The sequence below is a fragment of the Danio rerio genome, chromosome 22 (genome assembly GCF_052040795.2).
Source record: "Danio rerio strain M-AB ecotype USA chromosome 22, GRCz13ab, whole genome shotgun sequence".
Lineage (NCBI taxonomy): Eukaryota > Metazoa > Chordata > Actinopteri > Cypriniformes > Danionidae > Danio > Danio rerio.
In genome coordinates, this window is record NC_141042.1 from 28,267,640 (window position 1) to 28,284,668 (window position 17,029).

Consider the following 17,029-nt stretch of genomic DNA (forward strand, 5'->3'; position numbering starts at 1 on the left):
ATTCTTTTGGATTCTGGGTTGTTGCCAGGGTGTTTCCAGGCTGTTTTGAGTGATGTTTAGTATGTTGTTTTGACATTCTGTGTGGTTGTCAGTGTGTTGCTAGGGTGTTCTGAGTGACTTGTAAGGCATCAAGTGTTTTTTAATGTGTTGTTTGGTTGCTTTCGAGTTCTGGGTGGTTGTCAGGGTGTTGCTATGGGGCTGATAATGCTAAGGTCTTTGGCTGCTAGGACATACAGACGCCCCATTCACACGGGGCTTCAGCGTCTACACTTCACAGAGGGTGTGTCTGAAGTTGGGGTTGATGCGATCTTCAAAGCAGCGTCAGCCAATGAAATTCAGTCAGCAATAGGCCACTGTCTAGCTGGTGTATTTGCATACAGCAATCTGATTGGCTGACGCTTCCGTCGGCGCTTGAAAAGTTGAGCTAGTCCCAACTTCCACAACGAGCAACGTCTCTGAAGCTGGTTACGGATCCACAATGTAGTTCGGCAACTCCTGATGTCACCTATTCAAAATGAATGGGAAGCGTTTATGCTGACGCCCCGTGTGAATGGGGTTGTTGCTATGAGATTTCCAAGGTTGTTTAGATTCTTTTGGATTTTGAGTGGTTGCCAGGATGTTTTCAGGCTGTTATGAATGATTTATATTATGTTGTTTGGTTGCTTTGGCATTCTGTGTGGTTGCCATGTGTTACAAGCGAGTTCTGAGTGGTTTGTATGGCATTGAGTGTTTTTTTTTTTTTTTACTATGTTGTTTGGATGCTTTGGAGTTCTGGTTGGTTGTCAGGGTGTTGCTATGTGGCTGATAATTCTAAGGTTTTGGTTACTCTGACATACTCGGAGGTTGCCAGGGTATTCTGGGTATATTACATTATATGTAATGCCAAAATAACAACATAACAGAGCCCTATGTGTGCACGTGCCTGCAAGTTGGGGAATACGACTAAAAACAGTCATGGGGACTGCAGAAACAAAGCACACTGTTCAGATTGATGCAGACATTGACTTGTACCGCAAAGAGACCTCTATCTCACTTATGGCTTGTCCTCTCAAGTGGTGGAAAGACAATGCACAACGTTACCCACTGCTGTCATCCTGGGCCAAGTCATATCTCTGTCCCAGAAACATCAGTCCCAAATGAGAGTTTTTTTTTATGTTGCAGGGGACATTGTAAATGCCCAGAGATACCATCTTTTACCAGATTATAGTTATATGATAATTTTCCTTAAAACCCATCTCTATCTAAGTGAGTGAGTGAGTGATTAAATGTTGAATGTGATGAGTTTTCAACAATACTAAATTGAAACTTTATTTTTTTACATGGTTTAATAATTTTTTGTTATTACAATTGAAAAATTGAAGTTCCTGTTTCAAAGCTTACAGATAGGTGGCTAATTTGTATGTCATTGACACTTTTGGCACTTTTTTTGGGGTATTTTCATTAGTTTTGTTTTTCCTGTAAATGATTCAATAAATAAATACCGTACCGTGCCATTCATACCGAGGTATAACCGTACCGTGAAATTCTGATACCGTTACATCCCTAATATATATATATATATATATATATATATATATATATATATATATATATATATATATATATATATATATATATAATATTATTCATGACATTCATTATATGTAATGCCAAAATAACAACATAACAGATTACATTTACAATAGATAATTTTTTATTCAGTCATTAGGGGCCAAGCAGAGAACCTGCGAGTCCTGAATATTTACAGTATCAGGGGTCACCGAAACCGAATGTTTCACCGGGATGCTTTTCGTTTGTGTTTATCATCAGTGTTTTATGAGACGTTTTTCCAGATTCAAACCCCAAACGATTTTCACTGGCATCGAGCAGAAGTTTATGCTAAATCACTCCTTGACATTAGATGGCGCTACACAACTTTAAGCTTCTGACACCCCGATTATAACACAGAAGAGGAAGAGAGGAAGTTCACACTCTTGTTAAAGTTACTGGTGACTTAAACAAGCATGGATGGTTCAACCAGCAGCTCCAGCTCTAGCGATGAAGAAATGATTAGTGTTCACCAGAGCAATAAGCAGCTCCATGTTCATATCGCCTCTGAGCATCTCCTTCAATATGCGTCGCATTGACAGTTTTGCATTGAGCGCCTGCAAAGTGCTGTTTACTGTAACTACAGCAGCTCCGTGCACGTTAACAAAAGTGCCAACCTGATTGGTGAAAAAAGTTTTGACACGGCGCGTCAAAAATAAAAAAATAAAAAAACGAGCATGAGGCGTATTTTTTTAAAAAGGATGCTTTTGTGCCTGTCGTTTTGCGCGTTGGTGTACACGATCACATTGACGACTTTTATTTAGTCACGAGGCGTTAAACATCAACTGAAAATGCGAGCAAAAAGCGTCCCGGTGTGCACTGGCCTTTACACACTGGATGCCCTTCCAGCAGCAACCCAGCCGCAATTTAGTTAATCCAATTCAATTATAGAGCATGTTTTTAGACTGTGGGGGAAACCGGAGCAACTGAAGGAAACCTACGCCAACACAGGGAGAACATGCATACTCCAAACAGCTGTGAGGCGACAGTTGCCATTGAGCCACAGTGTTGCCCCAGAACACAGACTATTTTATTCTTTTAAAATATTTACAATAATTATAATAATTTTAATAATTTAATAATAAGACATTGGCATCATAACTTGAAAACATATATTGCATGATAAATTGATATACTGATCAGAATATAAAGACCAGAATATAAAGCAGCCATGAATATTTAGTTTTTATAAATAGTTTCCTCAAATGATATTTTCCAGCTAAAGCTCTCAAAGGACATTGTAATTATCACTCGCAACCATGACCATCACTATAAATACATTATTGCTTCCTTGAGCACATGCGGCTCTTCCTGTACACGACACATTGGAAAACTAAACATTCACCAACTGACAATCAGCACATGATCCCACTCTCATTTACAGTAAATCACACATATGAGACTTTAATCATGCTGCATTTCTTATGTTTTATGTCCCAGTCGACATACGTGTCAGAACAGTGTTTTTGGTCCGTCTCTGAGTGATGCCAGTTAAAACAGCGGGTTCTGACAAACTCGTACAAGGGGATTAAATGTTGACAGTGGAGACCTGAGAGCTCCTGGCTCTCCAGAGTGGACGGATGGACCTTTTCTTCAGTCTATAGCTGGCAGAAACCATATCGTTGATTTGAGCTCACGCTAAATCCTCTCTCTTGAGACAAAGTTCGGCTCTATTCCTTTCTCCGCTCCTCCACGCTCCGATGACGGCGAGCACTGTAGCGTAAACTACACTGTATGCAGTTTCAGTGTTTGAGTTGGCAGCGTGGATGAAACCTGGCTTCTGACTCCCTCAGGAAAGCCCACCTAATAGTTGAGGGTAAAAAGAGAAGCATCTGTGCAAAATAGCAGTTTGAGGAACTCCTGCTGAAGTGGCCAACTTGGACCTGCTAGTTTTGAACTTGTCTAGTTAAAGGACGCTCTCGATAGCAAAACCTGCTTCGCATACCTTGTCCTTGCAATATGTGAGTGTAGCATTGGCAGCATAGTAGTCAAGATTTGATTGAGTTTATTATCTGACTCAAATGTTGACAAATGTATTGACCTTATTACGCAATGCGAAGTTCACACTTTTGTGTAATTGTTTTAGAACTTCTAAATCAATGGCCTATTGTAAAAACTAAATGGAAAAACAAATGGCAGACAACTGGCAAACTTCTTGCTCTACAAACAAGTGTGTTTATAACAACACAAAGTGATATATAAAGTATATATATATATATATATATATATATATATATATATATATATATATATATATATATATATATATATATATATATATATAAACCAGCATCATCATCAAGCGGTTTTTTTATGTCTAAACATCAATCTAAGTGAATGAGACTGGAAGTCTGAAGCCAATTGATGTTTTAATGACTGCACCTATTCGGATAAGATTAATAAGGTCAAAATACTTACTGGCTATATTTTCTGATATTCCTTGATAGAGCAGCCTTCAGAACTGCCATAATTGAATGTGGCACTAATTTAACAAGGTGCTGAAAACTTGTTTATATTGACATTTATTGTAACTGAGATTTATTGGCGGCACATTCATGATGTGTTCCAGCATATCCTAAATGTGCTCTATTAAATTCAAATCTAGTGATGATAGAGTATATTTGAGTATAGTGAACATACTGTTTAAGAAACCAGTTTGAGATGGTTTGAGCTTTCTGCTATGGTGTGTTATCCTGCTGGAAGTAGCCATCACAAGATGGACACATGGGCTGTTTCTCAATATGCATTCTTCAGTGATCTTGCGTCCTCGTGTTACGGCATCATCAGCTGCTAAAGTTCAGTTCCAATACTCAAGACCACAAAAATGGAGGATGTGTGAATATTCCCCTACGTGTTCTTGATATCGAGTATGCAACGATGCAAGCTTGAGCACCGAACTCGCTCGTGAAGTCGCAGAAATCATTGCGATTGGAGGTGGAAAGCGCAGCATTTTATATAGATTTACTATTAAAGTTCAGAGAAATAACTTATTTACCTTAGGAGTTTCCCTAAAAGAAACGGTGAAAGTAAACACGATGAAAATCTTAATAATGGAATATTCACATTAAGAGTGTTTATTTGATAAAATTTGTATTAAAATCTGTTTTATTTGTATTGTGCAACATATATCTGTAAGGTCTTTATGCATAGTATATATTGTGAAAAAAAATAAATCGCTGTATTTGCTGATCTCACAGGACACATTCTCTGTTCTCATGGTCTCCCGATTTTGTTCTTCCAAGGTGAAGTGGCAAGACCGGTCTTCACAAGAACCTAAGTCCGTTCTCTGCATTCTTGGAATTGAGAAACAACCATGGTTTGGCATAAAGACATATTTGTCAGCTCAGTTGCCAAAATTTTGCTTAAAAACAAATCAACAAGCAACAAGAACTGCTGATTCAAGGCAAGATGTGTAGTCCTGTGATCAAGTCAATCAGGCTCATCCTGAAAACGTACCCTTATATACATTACTGAAGCCCGCGGAATACATCCAAGGAGGTACATATTTCTGCAGTTTTTGCAAATCCACGAGAGGTCACTGTGTACGCTTGTTCAGATCACAAAATTCTCTTGCGAGTGCCATTCGCACATGCTTTTCTCACATAAAAACACCAGGGGCCGCTGTTGACTGACTGACTGACCGACCAATCAACTGACCCACCTTCCTACTTGCCTAATTGAACCAATTTTATTGATTGACCCACCCACCCACTTCCCTAAACCCAACCAACAATTTCAAAAGCAATCTAGAAAAAGAAAAGCCCTCGTCTGATTTACCACATTTTCAAATTTCACCATATTCTCAAACTGTTATTTACTAGTTTATTTTATTTTTTGGATTTTGTTTTTGTCTTACATGTTTTCTGGAACTGTACTTTACTGGAATCGAACCCTGTCATCATGATCAACTTCTCTCTGCGTCTCAAGTCTGTCAACCTACATGACGAGCTAACGGGACAAACTGGTTACAGTGGGAAAGTTCATTTAAAAAATTAAATGCAGCCATAAGTACTTCTAGCTACATAATTTGGGGTCTCCAGACACGTATATAGGACTACGTTTTCAAAATAAGCCTACTGTATGTTGATTCATCTTGTTCATGACAAATTGTACCATCAGAATGCTTCAGCAGAAACTAAAACTCATCGGACCAGGGGCCTGTACAGTGAACCTGGATTAGCTGACTAGCCAGTAAAATGTTAGTAGTTTCCACCAATCATGGGTTTTACGTAACATAAAGACAACTTGACTTCAATCACTCTTTGTTACCATGGTATTATGGAGCTGAGCTGAGCTACCTTTATGGAACCTAAAACTCAGAATTGGTGCAAACTAAACTGAACCTTAACGGGCTAGTTGGTAACTCATCTAATCCGCCTGCTTGGTACATATCCCTGGCAAGCTAATGTTGAATCTTCTGTTGTTCGCTTCTGGTGAGTCCTTGTGAATTGTAGCCTCAGCGACACCAATGTGGTCTTCAAGGTTCTCAAGTGTTTTCTGAACCTTGCAGTCTGGCCATTCTCTTCTGGCATTAAGACAATTTCAGCCACAGAACTGTTGCTCAATAGATACTTCTTATTTTTAAGACTACTTTCACTAAACCTGAACATCGACATCCATAGTTGGTACAAAACATGATGTGGAATACAATGGTTTCCCAACATTCTTCAGTATACTGTACCTTCCTTTCTGTTCAACAGAATAAAGAAAAAGTGGAGAATGAGTAAATGGTGGAAAATTTTAAATTTTCAGGAGAACTATGCCTTTAATAGACCATGCTGGTCACCTTTAAGTTTAGTGTTAGATCCGTGTTAATCTTAGATTTGCAGTTATCCTCAGAAAACAAATGTCTCAACTTAGCAGTAATGTTCTGGAGATGTTCTGACAGTTTGCGGTCCTCTGTCTCCTGTGAAAACTGTTCATCAGAGGGCACATTTTTCCTATGTCAGCCTATTTTTGGGCCTCCTCGTGCCTCCCCACATCCATCTCTCCCCAGAGTGTCTGAGCCTCTTTCCCAGAGAAACACAGTGCAGTTTTGCAAGAATATCCTTCTTGATGAATACATGCCCATGGAAAAGTGGCCATCTTCAGCAAATTCCCATAAAACAGATGCATTCAAACAAGTGCATCCATCAGACTTTGCATCTGTAATGTGTAAGATCTGAACTGTGGGTTAATCTTAGTCACTTAAGAGTTTAAAGAGATTTAGCGGACCTATAATGGTCCGGTTTGCTGAAAATACTAAAATTAAGCCTTCGGAATAAAGATTTCTGCCAGTTTTATAGTTGATTTGTGAGTTGTAAAGGAGCGTCAGTTGACTCAAGGCCAATGTAAAATTCCCTAAAAGGTGGCGAGATGTTTTATGAAGCATCTTGATAGCCGTGGAAATTAAACCCTGCATCTTTTTGTGTTTAAAACTTTGTCTCCACAACTGCAGCGTAAATATGTCATGATGAATCACTCGGATTTGCACTAATCAAAAGATTCGGCTCTGTATTTTCTCAAAAGAGACCAAAGATGGAAAGACTCCAAGCCTACATCTGTTCTGGAGCGTCTCCAAAGTGAGTTCATTCATGAAGGTATGCTAGTCTGAAACAGTGTTTTGTATCAAACCTGTGAATAGATACAGCATATTACACCCCTCATTAGTAGTGTTTATGAAGGCTAGTATTGTATTGCTGATACGATGGGGATTTTTATTAATTTTGGCATGCAATTTGTCCCAAACTGGTTGTACTATGGACATGAATGATACCACAAACCATGCAGACTAGTGTACTGTTTCATTTTTAAGTAATTAGACGGGTGATAAAACATGAACGTTAACACCCTAGCAACCACTCTGAAGACCCTAGCAACAACCAAAAAATCAGAAGATCTTAGCAACCACATAACAAACTTTTGGCACACAACACCTTAGAATTGAGTTTTGCTCCTGAAATTCTATTCAAAAGTTCATAGAATTTGATTTCCTTAAGCACAAGATATTGCTTCCACTACAACAAGGGTGCCCAAACTCAGTCCTGGAGAACTGGTGTCCTGCAGAGTTCCAACCCCAATTAGACACACCTGAACCAGCTAATCAAGCTCCTTCTAGGTATACTTGAAATTTCCAGGCAGGTGTATTGATGGAAGTTGGAGCTAAACTATGCAGGACACCAGCCCTCCAGGACCGAGTTTGGACACCCCTGCACTACAACATGTGCCTGATTGTAATTCCAGAGCTTCCTTCAATTTAACACTGGTAAAAGTAGCTTTTTGGTTTCCTTGTGGTAAATTTACTTGACAATGAGTTTCCTTTACATTTTTGATGTTATTCAAGATGCATACAGATGACAAAATTGGTGTCATGGTGCTTATTCTTCCTTCAATAATATTTTACAGTTTAAAGATAAAATATAAAAAAATATAATTGTCACTAAAAATCAGTTTCCTATTGAAAATACAATTACAATTGTATCTTTTACAGCAAAATGAATAAAGGTTCAGTAAATGATAAAACGTGACGTTTTAAACAATGTGCGTGCGGCGCTGTGAATGAACTTGAATCACAGCACCAATAAAGAGCAAAAACTCAAGTTTTTTAACCTTATGCACATAAATTCAAACAACTTTCATGAGTGGTGATGGCAAAAAGAAAAATATTTTGAAAAACATTGAAAGTTGTTAAAATGAGTGAGCAGAAACATTTGCTTTTTTGAAAGCTCTGGTACTCAGCTCTGTCTGATTTGCACAAAACGCGTTTCCTTTTGCAAAAAATCTAATGTTAAGAGACCTTTTGAAAACGGTTTTCGGCAAGCTTTTTTAAAAGCCAACAGGAGTGAGGAGCTCCTACATAAACTGCAAAACAGCTGCAGGTTTAGACAGGGGCACCTGGGAGGCAAAGGATGGTAAATTTATGAATTGGTGAATAATTCACCAATTTTTCCATGCGATTTTTGTTCTTTAAAACTACCTAAAATTAAAACGTTGCTGCATACTTTAATTAATTATTTGAAGTAACAGGCGACGCAGTAAATGTAAAATAACATTCATTAAAATTTATTTAAAAAAGCACCTGAATTTTTACATTTTGTGATTTTTCTTCAGTTGAATAAAAATCTATTTTCCATTCATATATTAGCAAATATTTTGTTACTATTTAAAATTATATGAACAATATTTTCCATTTGTATATTAGCTAAATATTTAGCAGTGTCCTTTACTGCATAGAATTCATTAAAATGTAAAATAACATTCATTACAAGTTGATTTTAAAAAGCACCTAAATAGTTTTGCAATTCGTGATTTTGTTTCAGTTGAATAAATTAATTTTTTAATTTAGATATTTCATCATTTAAGATTTCTTAAAAATACTGTAAAAATCGTCTCGTCTGTTTCTTGTGAACCCAATTTCGTGTCTTGTGTTGTCTCATGGAGTAAGCGTCTCGTCACTCCCCTAAATATACATGTCACATGTCTCTTTAAAAAATGCATTTGCCAAAAATATCAGGAACGGCTCTTTGCTGAATAAAGGTTCCCAAGCCCTGGCTTACAGATTATGGCTTCATTTTCAGAAACATAAATTTTGAAACCTAATTTCCAACATTAGCATTTTCAGGCCCTCAAAATGCAGTTGTTGTGTAAATAAACAGCTGAGATTGAAAAAGGTATGGTATTGTATTTTGTGTATTCTACATAAACAGATTTTTTTTTCTTTTGCAGAGGATACAGAATGACCAATCACTTCAATTTCATTTATGAAAAAGTTAAATAATAAATAATGCAAGAAAATTCCTTCCACTCCAAAATGTGCCTGTATAAACTTCAACCTTCCCTTCACCCCATTAGTAACTCAAGACTGATAAAACTTTCTTTTTGGACCCATTTTCATTTTTCTGTTTCCCATTTGTCTGCTTTTTTTTTTTTTTTTGGAGTACTTTTAAGTCAATAAATTCCGTTTCATTCCATGTGTTTTTTCAACAGCATTATGTTTCCGCTTCAGGAGAGATCGACTGATACCATCCTGTTTTTAATGTAGCAAAACGGCTCCTTTGCATAAACTTCAGTACAGGAATGCATTTAGTAGTGCCGAGGCCACTGATAGGAGAGCTGGCTGTGTAGTATCAGCACATGCTCTGAAGTCTGACGTTTTACAGAAACATATTGTTCTGACATTGTTCTTGCAGTGCCAGACCCACCTGATGGATCTGAGCTGGTATTTCTCTGACTGCAAAACATATTGGACAGACCGCAGGAATAAAAACTCTCTCATAAAAGCTGCAGAGCATAGAGTGTGAGAGAAAATAGCTGACAGACTTGAAGATTAATGACCATGTAATGGATGTATATTACAGTGCTGAAAATTTGAGCGATCTTAACTTTTATTTTCAGCTGGACTCATGCACCCAGCTCTCCATTGGGCCCCTTAGAACCTAATGTTCAAGTATTTGCAGATGTATTGAAAGTTTCCGAAGGTTTTAGCATTCATTAGCATGCAGCAACTTTGTCTAGGCATGCTATTCTTGGGTTAAATAGGAAACATTTTATCTATCTGAATTTTATCTAATTATATCATTCATACATTAATTCATTCATTTTCAACTGGTTTTTACTGTGTTCATATTGTATAGGATAACCCATCTGGTGCTAATGAGGCGAGACATGGGTAGGGTTATGGACAGGTTTGGAGGAATGGGTTGGTTTAAGAGTTAAGGTGTAAAGGTTGGGTCAACAGTGTAATTATGAATGTAATTTAAATTGCAGATAATACTTTAAATATAAACTCAGTGTAAAAACATTTATGTATCAAATGATTATATTAAATGTAATTACATAATATTAAGTGGGACCAATGATTATTATATATCATTTTGGTCACACTTTATTTTGATTTGATTATTGGTGCGTTTGTTGAACTTAAGTTACATTGCATCTAAATGCCTACTAATTCTCATGATATTATAAGTAGACTGTTAGGTTGGGGTTAGGTTTAGAGTAAGTTGACATGTACTTGCAAAACTTTCTTATAGTCAGTTAAATGTCTGTTGAAGGAGCAAAATCAGCAGATATTAAGCAGACAGTCTACTAATACCCAAATGGACCATCAAAATAAAGTGTTACCAATTACTTTTATATTATATTATTTAAGATGATAAAAATCTTTATTCAGGGCGATGCAGTGCCCCAGTAGGTAGTGTCTCACAGCAAGAAGGTCGCTGGTTCGAGCCTCGGCTCAGTTGCGTTTCTGTGTGGAGTGCATGTTCTCCCTGTGTTCGCGTGGGTTTCCTCCGGGTGCTCCAGAAAGTTGAACATCATGAAAATTGAATTACTTAATTATAACTGAAATTTATATTTAAAATATATATGAGATTTTATAGATTTTATTTAAAAACTTCTTAAATTTATATATATACATATATATATATATATATATATATATATATATATATATATATATATATATATATATATATATATATATATTTATATATATATAGATATTATAAATTTAAGAAGTTTTTAAATTAAAATTTTATTTTGAAAATTTTAATTTTAAATAAACAATTAAGTCTGATATATAAATATCTAATATTTATAAATAAATATAAATGTTATAAATATATTACATTAATTGTAATTAATTTAACTATGTAATATAATATTAACATATTTTAAATAAAAATATGTTTTTTGTCACATTAAAATATCCTTACTGAGTTACTGTTAATTACATTTAAAATAAAATATTCTGATTAAATATAAGACTGAATTGTACATATATATTTTAAACTTCCTAATTGTATACATTTAATATTTTAGTGTTGTTCAAATATATGACATTAATTGTAATAAATTTAACCTCCACATTATAATATTTAACTAATTTATGCTTTTTTGTAACATTATAAATATCCTGACTGACTTACTGTTGTCTTTTGATCAATTACAATGTAATCCAAAAAGTAGTAGAGTAAATGATAAAAACCTTATCCTCCTCTGTGTCTGCAGGTGTAATCACGTTTCGCTCTGGAGGTGATGGAGAAGATGTGTGTTATCGTGAGGAATGTCTGTGATGGTGCATGTCTTTTGTCCACATCCACACTCCCGTCATGAATCCTCACGCGTGTCAGTCTCTCGTTCAGATGAATGCGGGACGAGTGTGAGTTACTGCAGTTTTCCTGAGGCCGTGTTGACATGCTGTAGAGTTTGATGCAGTCCACACGTCTGGAGCTGTGCTGGATGAGCCTCATTCTACACTCACTGGCCTGAAATACAACATAACACACAATCATCTGGAAGCTTAAATCTCTGCATGTGTTGTGAGCGTTTAGACAGCTGTGCTGAAGGAGCTCATCTGCTTTGGTCGTTGAAGTTGATGACAGTTGGGTTATGTCATGTTTCAATTAAAGGATATCTAGATGTTCGACGTTACAAACAGTGGACTTTTGTTTTGTTTTTTCTTCATTGGTGTAAATCCTTTGCTGTTTTTATGTTGCTGTTGTTGTTTTTTTTATTCTGTGTGTAACAACAAAAAAGGGCATTTAAAAAAAATTATAAGTTATGAAAATTATAATATTAAAATACATATTTATTATAAAAATAAGATTGTATCATAAATATCTTTTTAATTATTATATTTCTATATTATTTAGAATATTTTATATTCAATATTTTTGCTCTCTATATATGAGCAATAACACATAGTAGCAGTAGTAGTAGAGGTGTGCATTGTTAGTGTCCCACCAGTGACAATAAACAGCCATATCGAACTGCTACGAGTTCTGCTAACAGTTCAACAGCATAATCGTGTAAATTAAAAAGAAAATCAAACATGAAGAGTTAAAAATTCTTTTTGCACAAGAAACAGCTGATGCCAGAACAGCAGAAACTTTTGCTTAAAAACATGTCACTTCAAAACTAGTATTTGAATGATTGTGTAGCATAATGACTAAAGTGATGACAAAACAGCTGACTTTGTTCTCTTTTTAGGATTATAAAACTGAATGGCATAAAATGCTTTTAGAGATTTCCCACAATTTCTTTGTTGTCGGGAGATCACAATGATAAACCCTGAAAAAGCAAACACTACCAGATTGCTATGGTATAAATACAGCAATAAAACATAAAAAAGAGAGAGAGATTAACGTAGACTGTCTCTTACCTGTTTTATAATGATGTGATCAGCTGTAGTTGGCAATACAAAATGAAAACACAGATTTTTTTTCTCTGTTATTAGGACTTAATAAGGACTTATTATGCAGTCTTTGTCACCATCTTGTGGCACAACTGTCTTTGCTCTGCTCAGTATTGCAGGCTGATGGGCCCGACACGCTGAATCTCCAAAATTATAAAGATTTAAAATAGGCACTATTTTTTATAAATAAACTGCAATAAAAATATTTATAATACAATCTTATCTTTATAATAAATATGTATTTTAATATTCTAATTTTCAAAACTTATATATATTTTTAATAAACAGTAAACCCAAGTACATCTTATTAAATATAATTTATTTTCATTATCATAGTAGAACAGTTTCTCAAGCAGTTTGTGATGCATTTTGAAAGCAGGAGATGAGCCCCTGGTCTAATGCACCATGTGGCTTGAAAAACCCGTTCTCTTTTAGTCATTATCTGGGTAGCACACATATTCTGAATGCCTTCTGCAGAATTCAAATGAGCCATTCCAAGATTACAGTGAGATTAATCTAGATCAGAAAAAATTAATCTATGCCCACCTATAATGTATGGTGGTGTATAATGTATAATGGTAGTGGTATAATGGTAGTGTTGTCCCCTCACAGCATAAAGGTTGCTGGTTTGAGCCTCGGCTGGGTCAGTTGCCGTTTCTGTGTGGAGTTTGCATGTTCTCCCTGCGTTTGCGTGGGTTTCCTCCGGGTGCTCCGGATTCTCCCACAGTCCAAAGACATGTGGTACAGGTTAATTGGGTAGGCTAAATTGTCCGTAGTCTATGTGTGTAAATGAGTGTGTATGAATGTTTCCCAGAGACGGGTTGCAGCTAGAAGGGCATCCGCTGCGTAAAACATATGCTGGATAAGTTGGCAGTTCATTCCGCAGTGGCGACCCAATTAATAAAGGGACTAAGCCGAAAGGAAAATGAACGAATGTATGAATACATTTATATTTGCATTAATATTTTAACATGTTCATATTTAACATATTTATAATTTATTTTATAATACACTGTTGTCGAAAAAAATTTAGCATTATGTTACATGTGTATATATATATATAATATTGTAGCATTAAGTATATTGTAGCATTATTTATAATTATGAATTTATAGTTAAATTCTAGAATTATACATTATAGTTACCTATTTCATTTATAGATATGATTTAAAAGCATTAAAATATCAAATATTTATTTTACTAAATGATCTATATAACACTTGTAATTTTATATATCTTGAATGTAAAATTTATAAAATACTGAATTATTAAAATATGCATAATTTTATATATATTATACCTGTTATCCTCGATTTTATGATATAGACCATTTTAAGGCATGTTAATAAAAACAATGGCCCCAACGTATTCATGTTTTACATTTTTAATTTCTATAGCTTCCGAGAGTTTAAAAAGAGCCACATATTGATACATGATGTTCTGAAAGCTGTGTTAACATTAAGTTATGATGGATTTGCCTCTTGTTAGTTATAAAATAGTTTGATAACACGCAGGAAATGTTCATAGGCCAATGACATGACCACATTGAAATAGTCTAAATTGCATTTTTAAAAATAAATATAATAAAATAATAATATATTTTTTTTACATTTTTATTATTTGTTTTTATTTTGTTCATGCACTACATATAAAAATCTGTACAAAACAAATACATAGAGGAAAAATGACCTGGTTCTTTGTGTCTTCTGGGCAGCTTGTGATCAGTTGTTTTCATCTGACTGAAATGGACACTTATGATAACATTCTCTCTTCCCCTTCCTCTTCTCTCTCATTCATTCATACTTTCTCCTCCACTGATGTTCATCACATTGCCAAAATCTGTGTTTACACAAGTAAAAGGCTCAGACAGGACTTGCCATCGCTAAAGAAGTGCCGGGATGTCCCGCCTGGCCTGTTTGTGTGGGCTGTCAGGCTCCCCCATCCCGGATCTGTAAAACACGGAGAAGCGGAGACAGAAGAGACAGAGATTAATCTGCAATACACAATTCAGTCTCACATATAACGTACATACAGAGCAAAACACTCTTTAAACACTCATGCTAACGGCAAATCATACCTCATAGCCACTTACAAACCCACAGGACTTTATAAACACCATCACAGACACATACCAAAAACTAAATTCAATCATGTAATTGATATCAATGTCAAGCATGAAAATATGCACACATATATTTGGATTTGAGCCAAATAGGGCTGCAGGATATTGGAAAAATCTTGTTTTGCTGCGATTTATATTACGATATGAATATAACTTCACTAGATGATTTAAATCGACTGGGATAATCAAGTCTTTTTCTATGCTGTGCATCTGCAGAAAATCTAACAAATTACAAGCTTATATAAATATGACAGAGCAAAAATAAAGTTGCTTTATGGTTTCCTGGGGAGGCTAAAAGTATTTGAATATTCAAATTAAACAGTCAAACGTAAAAAAAATAACATGGTCATAAATAATTTGATACATTCATTCATTCATTCATTTTCTTTTTAGCTTAGTCCCTTTATTAATCTGGGGTCGCCATAGCAAAATGAACCTTACCCAGCATGTTTTACAAAGCGCCACAACCCAACACTGGGAAACACCCATACACACTCATTCACAAACATACACTACGGACAATTTGGCTTATTTAATTCACCTAGTTCATGTCTTTGGATTGTGGGGCAAACCGGAGCACCTGGAGGAAACCCATGCAAACACGAGAACATGCAAACTCTACACAGAAATGCCAAATGACCCAGCTGTGGCTCAAACCAGCAACCTTCTTGCTGTGAGGCAATTGTGCCACCGATGACGTCCCTAATTTGAGGCAATAATATCTAAAAAAATGAATATCTTTATATTTTATTCTTTCATAAATTGTCTTGTCCTGTGATGTAACTATTGTGGAAACACACAATACTATATCAATGTTAAAAGGTATTGTTCAGCTCTAGTGCCAAATTAGAGACACCTTTTTTACACACCACTCAATTTAGACTGTTTATTCGGTAAAAAAAGTGATTTAAAAAAGTGAGTAAACCCGTTTACTTAAAATAACAAATTGACTTAACACCAAAAAAGGAGTAAACCCATTATAACTTGAAACTGCTGAGTTGTATTAACTTAACATTAAGTAAATTACCTGAGCATAATTATTATTAAGGCAATGTGTTCACTCAATATTTTAAAGTAAAGTCGACTTAACACTTTAAAAATAATAGGTTTACTCACTTTTTAAAGTAAACTCCCAATATAAATTATTACAGTGTACATGACAACATAGTAAAAAAACTTAAATGTTTTTCCCTTGAATTTTTAAAAAATTCACAAGTTTAGTCATGACAATTTGCATTTGTACAATATAATTATTAGCTGTATTATTTATTATTTGCAAATTCATATTTGTTTTAATAAAAAGTTCAGATTTGTCCACCTGTGGGATTTTGGAGACGTATGCATCACCATATAGGGCATAAGAATAGGACGTGTGTTTGGATATAGCTCAGTTTTTTGATCACACTTCATTATTATTGTTCATTTATTCATTTACTGGAGATTTGAACTGAATTTAGAAATAGTTTTAAACAAATCTTTGTGCTTAACAGTTGAAATAAAATGTGTAGGCTAATGAATGTCTTCAGTCGAGTGAGTTTCCACTGTTTCTTACTCTACAAAAGTAAAGGAGTAAAGTAAAGAGTAAAAGTAAATTGATAGGCTGAATGGAGAAGACTCTGTCTTTATCCTCACACAGATGGTCTGTTTAACTTTTTTTGCTAGTTTTTTCATTTAGTTTTTCAACTTACAAAATCTGTCATGTAAATATTAATGAGAGATGAGAATGAGAGATGAGACTAATTAAAGTTATACTCAAAACACACCCATAACTCATTAAGAGAATACGCACAACAAAATTAAGAAATGAAAGTAAAAAATGGTGAGCCCTCTGACAAAACAGTGGATGCCCTTCTCGATCTTTAAAGTTACTTGAAGAAACATACTACATTTACGTGGACATCAGTAATAGTTATTTGCCTTAATCTAAATGATAAAATTAAAGAGTTTACTTGAAGTGCTTTTTGAATGTTGTGTCACCACACTATTCACGTTTCCTGCAGAGTTTTGAGTAATTTTGGATGTTTCATCTTTATTTTTTAAACTTTAACTGCAGTTCGTAAGTTTCATTTTCACTCATGAATATTTCATTCATGCCCCTGTGACAACCTGGGGTATTGGACATACATAAAATGCTGGGCTCCACA

The 17,029-nt window shown here is 35.1% G+C and overlaps 1 long non-coding RNA gene across 6 annotated transcripts in view; it reads right to left on the reverse strand.

The window, feature by feature from the left end:
• LOC141380294 (uncharacterized) overlaps positions 1 to 17,029 on the reverse strand; it is a 30,979-nt gene that overhangs the window by 2,747 nt on the left and 11,203 nt on the right. For 2 of the 6 annotated variants that reach the window (XR_015522175.1, XR_015522176.1), the window contains exons 4-6: positions 14,453 to 14,712; positions 11,555 to 11,834; positions 2,968 to 3,390 (exon numbers count right to left, since the gene is read on the reverse strand). This is a non-coding gene — a long non-coding RNA (uncharacterized LOC141380294). Of the gene's footprint in view, positions 1 to 2,967; positions 3,391 to 9,240; positions 10,864 to 11,554; positions 11,835 to 14,452; positions 14,713 to 17,029 lie in introns of those variants that run through there. The other 4 variants (XR_015522173.1, XR_015522172.1, XR_015522174.1 and 1 more) reach the window with 3 other exon arrangements.